Source organism: Dermochelys coriacea, chromosome 5 (genome assembly GCF_009764565.3).
Source record: "Dermochelys coriacea isolate rDerCor1 chromosome 5, rDerCor1.pri.v4, whole genome shotgun sequence".
Taxonomy (NCBI): domain Eukaryota; kingdom Metazoa; phylum Chordata; order Testudines; family Dermochelyidae; genus Dermochelys; species Dermochelys coriacea.
The window spans coordinates 48675370-48688021 of NC_050072.1; the positions used below are offsets into that span (position 1 = coordinate 48675370).

General features: G+C 42.0%; 1 protein-coding gene and 1 long non-coding RNA gene across 13 annotated transcripts in view; both read left to right on the plus strand.

Annotated features, from left to right (window-relative positions):
- CERT1 (ceramide transporter 1) overlaps nt 1–12652 on the plus strand; it is a 160650-nt gene that overhangs the window by 80864 nt on the left and 67134 nt on the right. The gene's annotated exons all lie outside the window — the stretch shown is intronic.
- LOC122460420 lies at nt 5270–9525 on the plus strand. The gene is made up of 3 exons (XR_006281708.1): nt 5270–5703; nt 6836–6840; nt 9512–9525. It is a non-coding gene; the product is annotated as an uncharacterized LOC122460420 (long non-coding RNA).

The window sequence follows — 12652 nt, forward strand, 5'->3', positions numbered from 1 at the left end:
CTGGACTGCGTAGTCAGGGTGCTGGAACACAGTGACTGGAATGGTGGTTGGATCCCAGCTCTGTGTTGGAGGGAGGTCCGATCATGGCCCCATCTGTAACTCTGGTCTCCAATGCCTCAGACCTTGGTTGCAGAGCTCACTTCCGCAATCTCAGCACACAAGGTCGTTGGTCGCAAGATGAGCAATCTCTGTAAATGTCAGAAAGCTCCGAGTGCTATGCTTAGCTTTCCTGCCTCACCTGAGGGACCAGGTGGTCCAGGTCCTGACGGACAATACCGCTGCTATGTTTTATATCAAAAAGCAAGATGAAGCCCAGTTGTCAGCCCTTTGCCAAGAAGCTCTCTGGTTGTGAGACTTTTGTGTGCAGCATGCCATTCATCTCGTGGCGGCTTACCTTTTGGGGCCAGGAACATGTTAGCAGATAACCTCAGTAGGACCGTCTCGTCGCACCACAAGTGGTCACTCCCTCCAGAGGTGGTTGGCATGATCTTCCAAGGGTGGGGGACTCTCCAGGTGGCTTATTCTTGTCCAGACAGAATAGGAAGTGCCACATATTCTGCTCAATTCGCAGGATCGACAGAGGCTCCCTGTCCGATGCCTTCTTGCTCCCATGGTCTCTACTGTACACCTTCCCACTAGCACTATTAATCCACAGAGTCCTCACAAATATTAAGCAGGACAAGGCGAGGGTAATCCTGATATCTCTGGGTTGGCATCGCCAACATTGGTTTGGCACACTGCTGGATCTCTCAGTAGCAGCTCTGCTATAGCTGCCACTCTGGCTGGGCCTGCCTTCCCAGAAACGTGGCTGGCTTCTGCACCTGACAGCTTGGCTGTTGCATGCTTGAATGCGGAGGAACAGGAGTGCTTGGCCTGTGTTTAACAGGTCTTGATGGGCAGCAAAAAGCCCACCACTGGAGCGACTTACCTGGCCAAATGAAAACGGTTCACGGGTTGGGCCTTGGGCCAAGATCTTTGTCCCGAACAGGCCTCACTAAAGTTGATCCTGGACTATCTTCTGCATCTCAAGCTCCAGGGCTTGTCTCTTTCATCCATCAAGGTCCACTTGGCCGCTATTTTAACCTTCCACCCAGGGCAGGTCAGTCTTTGCTCATGACATGACAGTCTGGGTTTCTAAAAGGTCTGGAGTGGCTCTATTCTCAAGTCCGTGACTCTGTCCCTCCCTCCTTGGGACCTGAATCTTGTACTGTCAAGGCTCCCTCCTTCTGCTGTCATGGAAGGTGGCAATAACTTCAGCCCATAGGGTCTCTGAGATTAGAGCACTCCTCTCAGAGCCTCCCTACACAGTGTTTTATAAGGACACAGTTCAGCTGCGGCCGCACTCAGCATTCCTGCCTCAAGGTAGTGTTGCAGTTTCATACTAACCAGGTCGTTTACTTACGGGGTTTTTTTCCAGAACCTCATAAATCAGATGAGGAACGCAGACTACTCTCTCTGGACATCAGGAGAGCGATAGCCTTTTATATCGAAAGGACCAAGCCATAAGCCAAAGCAGCTCTTCAATCGCGGTAGCTGATAGAATGAAGTCCCTTCCTGTGTCCGCTCAGAGAATTTTGTCATGGATCACTACCTGTTTGGGTTTTGCTATGAACAGGTGAAAATGCCACCGTTGTAACCATCCATTCAACCAGGGCACAAGCCTTGTCGGCTGCCTTCCTGGCCCACATGCCAATTCGAGATATCTGCAGCGCCACTACCTGGTTGTCCATCCATATGTTTGCAGCTCATTATACAATCACCCAGCAAGTGCAGGACAATATTGGTTTCAATAGAGCAGTATTGCAAGCCACACAACTATGAACTCCAAGCCCACCTCCAAGGATACTTCACTTGTGAGTCACCTAGAATGGAATCAACATGACCAAACACTCGAAGAAGAACGGTTACCTACCTTTCATAATTGTTCTTTGAAATCTGTTGCTGTCAAGGTTCCTTCCCCACTCTAAACTCTGGGATACAGATGTGGGGACCTGCATGAAAACCCCCTAAGCTTATTTTTACCAGCTTAAGTTAAAAACTTCCCCAAGGTACAAACTATTTTACCTTTTGCCCTTGGACTTTATTGCTGCCACCATCAAGCGTCTAACAAATATATAACAGGGAAAGAGCCCACTTGGAAACGTCTTCCCCTCCCACCCCCCAAAATCCTCCCAAACCCTACACCCCCTTTCCTGGGGAAGGCTTGATAAAAATCCTCACCAATTTGCATAGGTGAACACAGACCCAAACCCTTGGATCTTAAGAACAATGAAAAAGCAATCAGGTTCTTAGAAGAAGAATTTTAATGGAAGAAAAAAAAATAAAAGAATAACCTCTGTAAAAATCAGGATGGTAAATACCTTATAGGGTAATCAGATTCAAAACATAGAGAATCCCTCTAGGCAAAACCTTAAGTTACAAAAAGACACAAAAACAGGAATATACATTCCATTCAGCACAACTTACGTTATCAGCCATTTAAACAAAACGGAATCTAATGCATATCTAGCTAGATTACTTACTAAATTCTAAGACTCCATTCCTGTTCTGTCCCCAGCAAAAGCATCAGCCAGACAGACCCAGACCCTTTGTTTCTCCCCTCCTCCAGCTTTGAAAGTATCTTGTCTCCTCATTGGTCATTGTGGTCAGGTGCCAGCGAGGTTATCCTAGCTTCTTAACCCTTTACAGGTGAAAGGGTTTTTCCTCTGGCCAGGAGGGATTTTAAAGGTGTTTACCCTTCCCTTTATATTTGACAGTTGCTCATGTCCATTCCATTACCCGCCCTCCTACCCCTCTGTCAGAGTTGCCAGTAAGAAGGAACTGAGGGCATAGGGCCGGTGGCACCTCATATACCGGTGCATGAGCGCAGCACTCCAGAGGGCACCACAGATGGCCTTATGGATACTACTAAGGCAAAAAATTCCAACACTGGTGCATGTGGGCACGCGCACACTAGAATGGAAGGCACACGAACAACACATCTCGAACAACAGTTACTAAAGGTAGGTAACCGTTGTTGGTTTTTTCAGATTTCATTATACCACATTTTTGTATTTATAAAATCGCACTGTAGAATGTTGGAAGAGGTGAGAGGAGGCACAGCTGGAGGCTTTAGCAGCTGGGTGAAGGACAGTCTAGCCATTTACATATTCTCAAAGGATTGGTTCAGCAGGACCTCTAAGGTACGCTATATGTGGTACCCAATACGCTTATGCCAATGTGTCTGGATACTTTCTAAATTGTTGTTGTAAGCACAAATAATGATCAGATGATTTCCTCAGTTTTAATAAGAACTAAATCTGAACATCCCTTGCCTTCAACCTGTTTGAGGTTGAAGGTAAGGGAAAAGTAGAGATCTAAACTGACCTAGTTGAACCAGTGAAGAGCCCTGTGTGGACACTCTAAATTCAATTTAAATATATATTCTTATAGGTGATGCTGGTAGTTATACCTGTAGTCAAGGTTACCTAACACTTTTCATTATAAGTATATGAGTTCAGTTGCTTATAGTTTGGCCAAACTATAAGTTTGGACTGAAATTTTCCATGCCAGGTGTCTGCCTGTCACAGGTTCTAGTTGCCACTAGAGGATCCTGGTTGCTCTCGGGATTCAGCTCTTTCCAGGTCTGAGGCTCCCTGCTGCTGCACTCTCTGTTGAGCCTCTCTCTCTCTCTCTCCCCTTCTCTCCCCCTTGCAACTCACAGTGCTCTCTCTTCATGACTTGGTCCTGGCTTTATGGAAGTGCTGCCTTTTCCCACATAAGTGAGCTTCCCCTGATTAGGGCTTTCCTCTCAGCCTTAATTCTCCCATTTTGTAGGCAAATAGGTTAATTGGCCTATCTGGCCTCCATTAACCCCTTTGGGGTGAACACCCCCATCATTGTACCTCACACTGAATTTTTTTGAAAGTTTCAGCAAAAAGAGATTAACCATTTCTGAGAACAAGATTAGTGGAAAAGTAAATCGCGTGCCCGTGGTTTAAAAACCTCGTTGCAACCTTTATTGGGAAGCTCTAGCACCTCCATGCTTTGGAGCAGTGACTTTTAATTTGGCAGGAGAGTTACCCTATTGTCAAGGATGTGCATTGTGCCATCCCCAGGAAAATTATTCAAAATTTGTGAAGTTATAAGTTTCTGAAAATGTAAATGTGCACATGGTTGTTGGAGGGTTTTTTTTTTTTTGACAACTAACTTCTCTGTAGATTTTGTCTATGTTTGAGTGTGCTCCATCCTCATACATCTCCTAACTCCCAGTCAGATTACACTTCCCTTGAGTGTGCTCTGTCCCAAGTGTGCAGGGACTGAGGAGGGTGTTCATTGCAGTTAGTCCTCCTGTCTGCAGAAGAGCACTGTGGCAAAAGACAATGGAACTGAAAGCCTGTCTCCTCTGCTCCCAGTACACCCCATGCTGTTTCCTAGGCACAGTGGAAGGGGAGAAGTCAGACTGACCTGGACTGCAGAAAACTGGGGTGAAGCTTGGGGAAAGGAGCTGAGGGGAGCGGTCATATAGGAGGGGAAGGAGGGCAAGAACATGTGAGTAGGACATGAAGGATAGGAGCAGGGACAGACCGGGGAGGGAATGACGAAGGATTTATAACCTCTGGAGCAGCAACTCCTGACCTTAATTAGTTCATGTGTCACTGCAAAATTGTGAAATTAACTGATGGAACATCAAGCTCACATATCTCAGTTTAGGAACCCCCTTCTCTCGAATACACTTTCTCTCAGAACTTGGAAATGAACCCAAGATTCCTGATTTTTCAACATTCCTCTGCTGTCGGCAAATATATTTGAACTCACTGGCAAAATGTCTCATCTTGCTCTAGTATGTGGTCCATAAAGGATTCATAGTTTAAGGCCAGAAAGGTCCATAGATCATCTAGTCCAGTGTTTCTCAAATGTGTCCACCATAGCTGCATGCGTCTACTGGGGGCTTTTCTTGCAGCCACATTCTCCTGGGCAGTGAGTGGTAGGGGAGGGGGCAAAGCAGTGGCCCCTTCCCCTGGGGCCACCAGCCGGGGTTGGGCTCTGCCCCACTCTGGAGAGAGAAACACTGGAGGAGCAGGCAGCCACTGAGTTCCTGGAGGCAATGGGGTCAAACTTCAGCCCTTGGTTGCCGGGCAGCAGGCTCAGGACATGGGGCTTTGGGCTCTGGCCCCTGAGCTCACCTCCCTCCCATTGCACCAGGTCCCTGCTGCCTCCCTACCCACCTCCCCATGCAGGGCTTAATTTATCCCTGGTCTTGCTGGGGCTGAGTAAATCTTCTGTAAAAAATTATATTTCTATGTTTGTTAATATCACTTTTCACAGGGGACTTAGTAGCTGGCTGGGAGGCTGTGAAAAATGATATTAAGAAACAAGTATCACTTTTCCCAGCAGCAGTCTTGCTAGCTAGCAGGTTTTTAAAAGGGGGAGTAGGGAGGCAAAAGAAACAACAAAAAGGACAAGAACATGCAAAGTACCTTATTTGTTTTTCTATTCTATTTAGGTCTACTAAAGAATAGACAATTGTACATTATTTTTATTATTGAGACTGAAAAAAAACCCGTATATAAATTACAGTGACTTGGACATGTGTATGTCCATATTTATTTGTTTTTCCTAAAGTTAAGTATTTTAGGAAAAACTGTCGGAGCGGCCACCAGCAAGAGGTGGTAGCCTCACTTTGAGGCCACCACAAAATTTGTTGTGAGAACTCCTGATCTAGTCTGACTTGTATATCACGGGCCATCAGATTTTATCCAGTTACCCTGTAGTGAGGGTAATTTTGTGTTTATATAAGGCATACGGTCTTGATTTGAAGACCTCAATGAATGGATAATTCACCACTTCCCTTGGCAATTTGTTGCAATGGTTATCACTCTCACTGTTAGAAATTTGTGCCTGAGATCTAATTTGAATGTCTGGCTTCAGCTTCTAGCTAATGGTTCTATTATGCCTTTCTCTGCTAGATTAGAGTGATTTAGTACTTGGTACTTTCTCCCTGGGAAGATGTACTTGTATACTTTTCAGGTAACATCAGCCTTCTTTTAGATAAGCTAAAGAAATTGTGTTCAAGTCTCTCAGTGAGCCATTTTCTCAAGCCCTCAAATCATTTTTGTGGCTTTTCTGCACTCTTCAGTTTTTCAACATCCTCTTTAAAATGTGGACACCAGAACTGGATTTACTATGCCAGTATCTGTCTCACCAATGCATATACATAGGTAAAATCTCCTTCCTCCTCACTACTCCCCTCTGTGTACTACTCAGTGCTCACTAGTATCTGTTTATACAGCCAAGGATCATCTTAGCCCTTTTTGCTACAGCACTGCACTGGAAGCTCGTGTTCAGTTGCTTATCACTGTAATCCCTAGAAGTTTTTCAGAATCACTGTTTTCCAGGATATAGTCCCCCATTCTGTAGATATGTCCTGCATTCCTTCTTCCTAGGTGTATGTAAAACGCATGGTAATTGTATTAAAACACGTTTTGTTTGAATGGGACTAGTTTACCAAGTAATCTAGATTGCTCTATATCAGGGGTTCCCAAACTGTGATATGCGACACATCTCTGGTGGGTATTCGGGAGAAATTATGTAATGGAGGGGTTTATTTATTTGTTTTATTTATTGCATTTTCATAATAGGCTAATCAGACGAAGCTTTAAAACTTCGTGGGAATTTGTTATATAAAGTACAGTAGTTAATTTACTTAAAAGATGTACCAATGAGAATACTGATACACTGAAACATTGATGTACAGACCCCTCACCTCCAATCACTGTAAAGCGTGGGTTCAATTGCCCACCAACTCTATCATGGATGGAAGACTAAAGACAGGTAGTGTTAAGAACACACAAAGTATCAGTGATGAGAAGGATAGAGGTACTCAGGCAGCTAGTAGATCTGTAATGGGGTATGCAATAAGAAAAGTTTGAGAACCTCTGCTCTATAAGATTTCCATGTCTTCTTTATTACTGCTCTGCCAATCTTTATCATCCACCAGTTTTATCAACAGTGATTTATTTACTTTCATATCATTGATAAAAATGTTGAATAGTATTGGGCCTAGTACCAATCCCAATGGGACCCCACTAGGAACACCACCATTTGATTTCCCATTGAGGATTGGTTTTTGAAATCTGTCAGTTAGCTAGTTCTTGATCCATTTGATGTGTGCTTTATTATTAATAGTACTGTACAATAATTTTTTATCAGAATATCATGCATCACTAAGTCAGATACTTTACTAACTTCTATATTACATCTGTGCAGTTACTTTATCAGATAAACTTGTAATCTTAAAGTTTGAGAAGCCCTATTTTCTCTAAAATAATGTTCACTGCCGTTATTTATATTACTGTCTTTAATTCATTTCACTTGAATTGCTTATTCGCTTTTCCATTATTTTCCCCAGCACTGATGTCTGGCTAACTGGCCTGTAGTTAACCAAGTCATCCTGCTGGCCCTTTTTGAATACTGACCCAACATTAGCATTCATCCAGTCTTCTGTAATTGCACCATTCTTCACAGATCTATTAAAAATGAACATCAGTGGGCCAGAGATCTCCTCACCGACTCTTAGGTGTAAGCTATCTAGACCGGCTGATTTAACAATGAATGACTATCAAACAGTCTCTAAGGTGCCACAAGTACTTCTGTTCTTTTTGAGGATACAGACTAACACAGCTGCTACTCTGAAACCTACCAAACACCTGCTATCAATTACTCCATTAGCTCAAATTGGGAGTCTGAGCTATGCACCTGAAGCTTCTAAGCCTGCTGATGACTTAAGAGGATCAATACAGTTCCACAGGGGGGAAAATGTTTTTTCAGTTTGCTTTTTGAAAAACAGGAAATTATATAAACTACATTTAAAAGGACTCCAAGGTTGCTGAGTTAAGAAGTAAGGAGATGTGTGATTTTAAACCCATGCAGTGTTGTGCATATGCTTTGATACAGTCTTCAGTTACATGATCTCATATCTTTTTCAGAGTCTCTCGCATTCACTGCATAGCATCAGATTTGTGTAGTGAAGGAAGTCTGATGGATTCTTGCCTCATTTGTTGCAAAAATTAGAAAGTGTGTAGTTAGTGAGACAATAAATTGTGGGAAGAGAATGGTCTTGTAGTTAAGGCAGTTGAAGGCTGCCCAAGAGAACTGGATTTTATCCCTGACTCTGCCACAGAGTTCTTTTGTGATGCAAGTCACTTAAACCAAAATGTTCACGGTTTGGCTACTAATCATGTTCCTCACTTTCTGGGTGCCTAGCATGAAACACCTGGGGCTGGATTTGCAGAATTCCTGAGCATGCACAATGGTAACTGAAGTTGGAGTTGTGCTTTGAACATTTAAAGTGGTAAAAAATGCTAGGTATTCTGGAAAATTATACCGTAGGTGTATCAAGTTAGAAACCCAAAATTACTGGACATGTTGATAATTATGGCCTTAATCTCTCTGTGTCTCAGTTCCCCCATCTGGAAAACAGGGACATCTTCCTACCTCACTTTGGTGGTGTGAAGATTCATTAACTTTTTAAAACACTTAGATGTTGTGGTAAGAGCATCAGAGAAAGGTCTGTGAGGAAACTAATAACTCTGTATTCCGTGCACAGCAAGTAAATGTAATAAAGATTGGGAGGGAGCTTAAAGTTAATGGTAAAAACACATTTACATAGGTTAGCTATTGCATAACTTGATGGTTCCAAATAATTTAAAATAGCGTTCTTAAAATAAAAAACAACCCCCACTGGTTCTGTATTTGCCACTATCTGTTGATATCCTTGCATGCACTATTCTTCTCTTGGTCTCCATTAAACCTATCCACTATCCCATTCCTTTATTCATTGTCCCATTCTATCAATCTAGTCTTTCCTCTGTGCACACTGTCCACTCATTTTGGGGCTACTAGGTCCCTCACAACTTCCCCCCCAGTAAAAATGGATGTTCCCATTTCTTATTTTTCACCTGATTGTTTTCGGTTCTTTCTTTCTGTTCTTTCTGGTTCCCGCGCGCCTCCCCCCCACTTTGTGCTTTTCCAAATTGCTCAGTTGCTTCTCCATCTCTTGGCACGCTCTTCCCTTAACTCTAAGATCTGGCACCAGGTGTACAGATCTCCTGTATTTAAAATAAGATTTCACCTTTTCTCTCCCCTTTGCTTCCAAGCATACTTGGAATCATCTCCAGTGTTTCAGAAAAAGTACTGGACCACAGGAATTCACACGCGCCTCTTCCTACTCACCCCCAACCAACAGTCTTTCCTAGCTTCCTTCCATCTATTTCCCTTTTATTCATTTTTTTTGTTTGCTCTTCCCCATGTTACCATTTTCTTTGGTTTTTCTTTTTGTTCGCTCTTTTCCCCATCTCCCTTCACCCCAGATTTTTCTTTTTTTTTGCCTTTTTGCTGTTTTTTCTTGATCAGTTTTTAGTCTGAAGTTAACAATCGTAGCATTTTACATAAAAACATTCTAGAGAAGATGGCTAAGATCACAGTATCCTCCTCAGTTTGTTTTGCCAGCTCCTGGGGCTATATTTGGAAGTGAGGAGTTGCCTACTGTTTGTAGATAATTTATAATGCAGACTAAGAAAAATATCTCCTTTGGTGGATGAGCATCTGTATTGAGACACCTGATATGATAAAACATGTCTGCCAAGGCACCATCAAAAACAATTGAGGAAACCCAGGAAAGAAATAACATGCTTTATTTAAGTAGAAGCGTTACCCATAAGTGCATGCTTTATTCTGGAGTATTATTAATCCACTTTAGGAAATAATTAACTGACAAATCATTGGTTTCAGAGTAGCAGCCGTGTTAGTCTGTATTCGCAAAAAGAAAAGGAGTACCCGTGGCACCTTAGAGACTAACAAATTTATTAGAGCATAAGCTTTCGTGAGCTACAGCTCACTGTGAGCTGACAAATCATTATGTGCTGTGATGGAGGTCTGCAATATGATTGTCTGAATACATTTACTGTTGTATTACTGAAAGCTGCTTTCCTGATTTGTTTTGCTGCTGTCACCAGTCCTAGATGAGCAAAGAAGAATCACATGAAGTTATTGATGATGTGCTTGTTGCCTTTTGCATCCATCGTTATGAAAAAGCCTTCTGAAAGGGATAATGGATTCCATGCAGAGACCTAGAGAACTGGAGATGGTGTTGCAGTATACTAACAATGTTAGCTTTGAGTGTAACTGCGAGGCTACTGTATGTGTGTGGAACTCTATGAAATTGCATCTGGATTTTCCGCATTGTCATTTGACACTAGTGTTTAATGCTGTATATTGATTGATACAACTTCCATGGGCAAATTGTTCATTTTTGAGCAGTGACTGTTAACTTATCCATCATGCTGACTGTGCCTGCTTATTCAGTTTTCATTCTGGGAAATTAAGAATTATCTGGCTTGTACTGACATTCTTCACCAGTATATAATTGAATATTTTCTTCAGTGAATAGCTGATGATGATCTGCTTGGCAAGACAAGTGCAGCAGTGATCTGTGCTTGTTGAGATGTTGCAGTAATGGAATGGTGGGGCTTTGCATGATGCATGCTTCCATTATTTTTTGTTCTGTTCTAGTTTCTTGTGTGTACCTGGAACTTGCTGCATAATTGTGTGTACACCAGTTAAAAAGCAATACTTGGTTTTTGCCTTTCTCCTTTTAGCCAAGTTTCCTTGCCATAATTTTATTTTTTCCCTACAATAGTTACTAAAACGTAATTCTAATGCAAAATAATTATGTCAACGCCATCTGTAAATGTACACACTTCTGTGATTCATATTTTTAGTTGTGCGCAGCTTAGTCTGCTGAGCTTCCTCCTTATTGGTTGTAAATATAGATAAAATTAGATACTTACTTTTTATGTAGCAGCTTTTCATTAGAATTATGAGTTACTAGGTCACTTGCTTGTATACCATTTTGAATTCTGGAAAACTGTTGTAATAGAGCTGTCCAGTACAGTACAAGCAGAACTGACTGATTTGACAGTGTACTGCTGTAAAGGTGTCTCTTTGCATTTCCTCCTTTATCCACAAACAAAAATAGTTTAATTTAGGAGTTTTCTTTCATCTTGAGCTTTTTATTCTGCAAATTTAATTAAATTGGCTCTAGAACATAATGGTAACTTTGACAGAAAGGTATAAGGGAAAGTCAGGAAGGTTTTGCTTTCGATCAAAGCAAATTAAGACTTATTGAATGACTTTAATTGAATTGTGTTTATTATTCAGTGATGTTACCATCTTTAAATATATATTAGATTAAGCAACAAAACAATACTCAAATATTTAGTAACCTTGGTTGGATCTTCAAAACCATGAACTTTTGGAAGCAAAGCTGAAACTCTCCTTGCACTTGTTTATGCTTTATTCATCTGTAGACAATTTGGATCCAATTTTTGCATAGCCATATTTTGTCTGTGTGTGTCCTTGGATTCTAAAACAAGATTGGAAACCAACTGTTCCGTTTGTTTGTTTTTTTTAAACTAAATTTCAGTAGTTCAAAGTGGATGGATGTTTTTGGCACCTTGTTTACTGGTAGCATTTAAAGATAGCTCAGTTTTGAAATCGGATCCTTACAGAATTTACTGCCAGATAAAAAGAAACAAAATGGGCCACCATTTTCAAAGTGACCCTATGATAATATTTTAAAAAACACTTTTTGTTAATAATTGTCTTATTCTAGGGATGAAGATAAATATAATATAATTTATAATTTATATTTTCCTGGGCATTGAAGCTTGTCTGCAACAGAACAATGCTATGTTGTTTAGGTTTACAGCATTTAAGGTGAAATTTTAGAAGCATGAAGATGCTCCTATCCTATGTGGAGCAGCGGCAAAGGAGCCAGCAAACAAGGGATTTTGAGTGGAGATCTGTTGGAAGAGAAGGGGGGCAAGCCCTTGTTCCTTAGGGGCAGCGAGTGAGTTCTTGTGTGTGTTTGGTTGGTTGTAAACTGAAATCAAACCAACAAGCAAAGTCTGGTAGGGGGCAGTGTGTTTGACTGAAGGAGCTTTTGATCACATCTGAACCTTGATTATGGGGTGGGGCTTCCTTAGGCAGCAGGATTATAAAGATAACCAGCCAGCAGCACAGGAGCAGCACTAGCACAGAAGCCACCGTTTAGGGGGGAGTTGTAAGGAGTGTTTGAGGGAGGGTGTGAATGTGTGTGTTCTTCTTCTTGGCAGGAGTTTAGAAGGGAAGGTTATGACAGCTACAGAGACGCAAAAAATGAAATAGGTAATGAAGATGACTGGATGTGGAAATAGCGGGAGGTATATTATTCTGGAGAGGGTACCTGAAAGGTGCTTCATTGGTATGAAGTGCTGCCTGATAGATCTGATAGAAGAGAAGATCTGATGTTTGGAGATGCAGCAAGAAACAATGGTTAAGTTTTAGAAGGGGATTTGAGCGAGTGATGGAGGAAAGGAAAGAGGCGGCTGAAGGAAAAACTCTAGACTTGCAGATGCATGCAGGACAGCGGTACTGTGAAGGTAGACTTCTGGATGAAGAAAGTGGCCCATGGAGCATGTGATTTTTCCTTTGCCTTGCTCCAAGATGGGAGAGCAAGGAAGAAGAGAAGAGTGGCGAGTCCCACAAGAAGGGGTAAAGAGACAATGGAGATAGAGGGTGACTCACAGGTTGCAAGGGAGAATAGAAGACGAGACGACTGCAGCCAGACAGA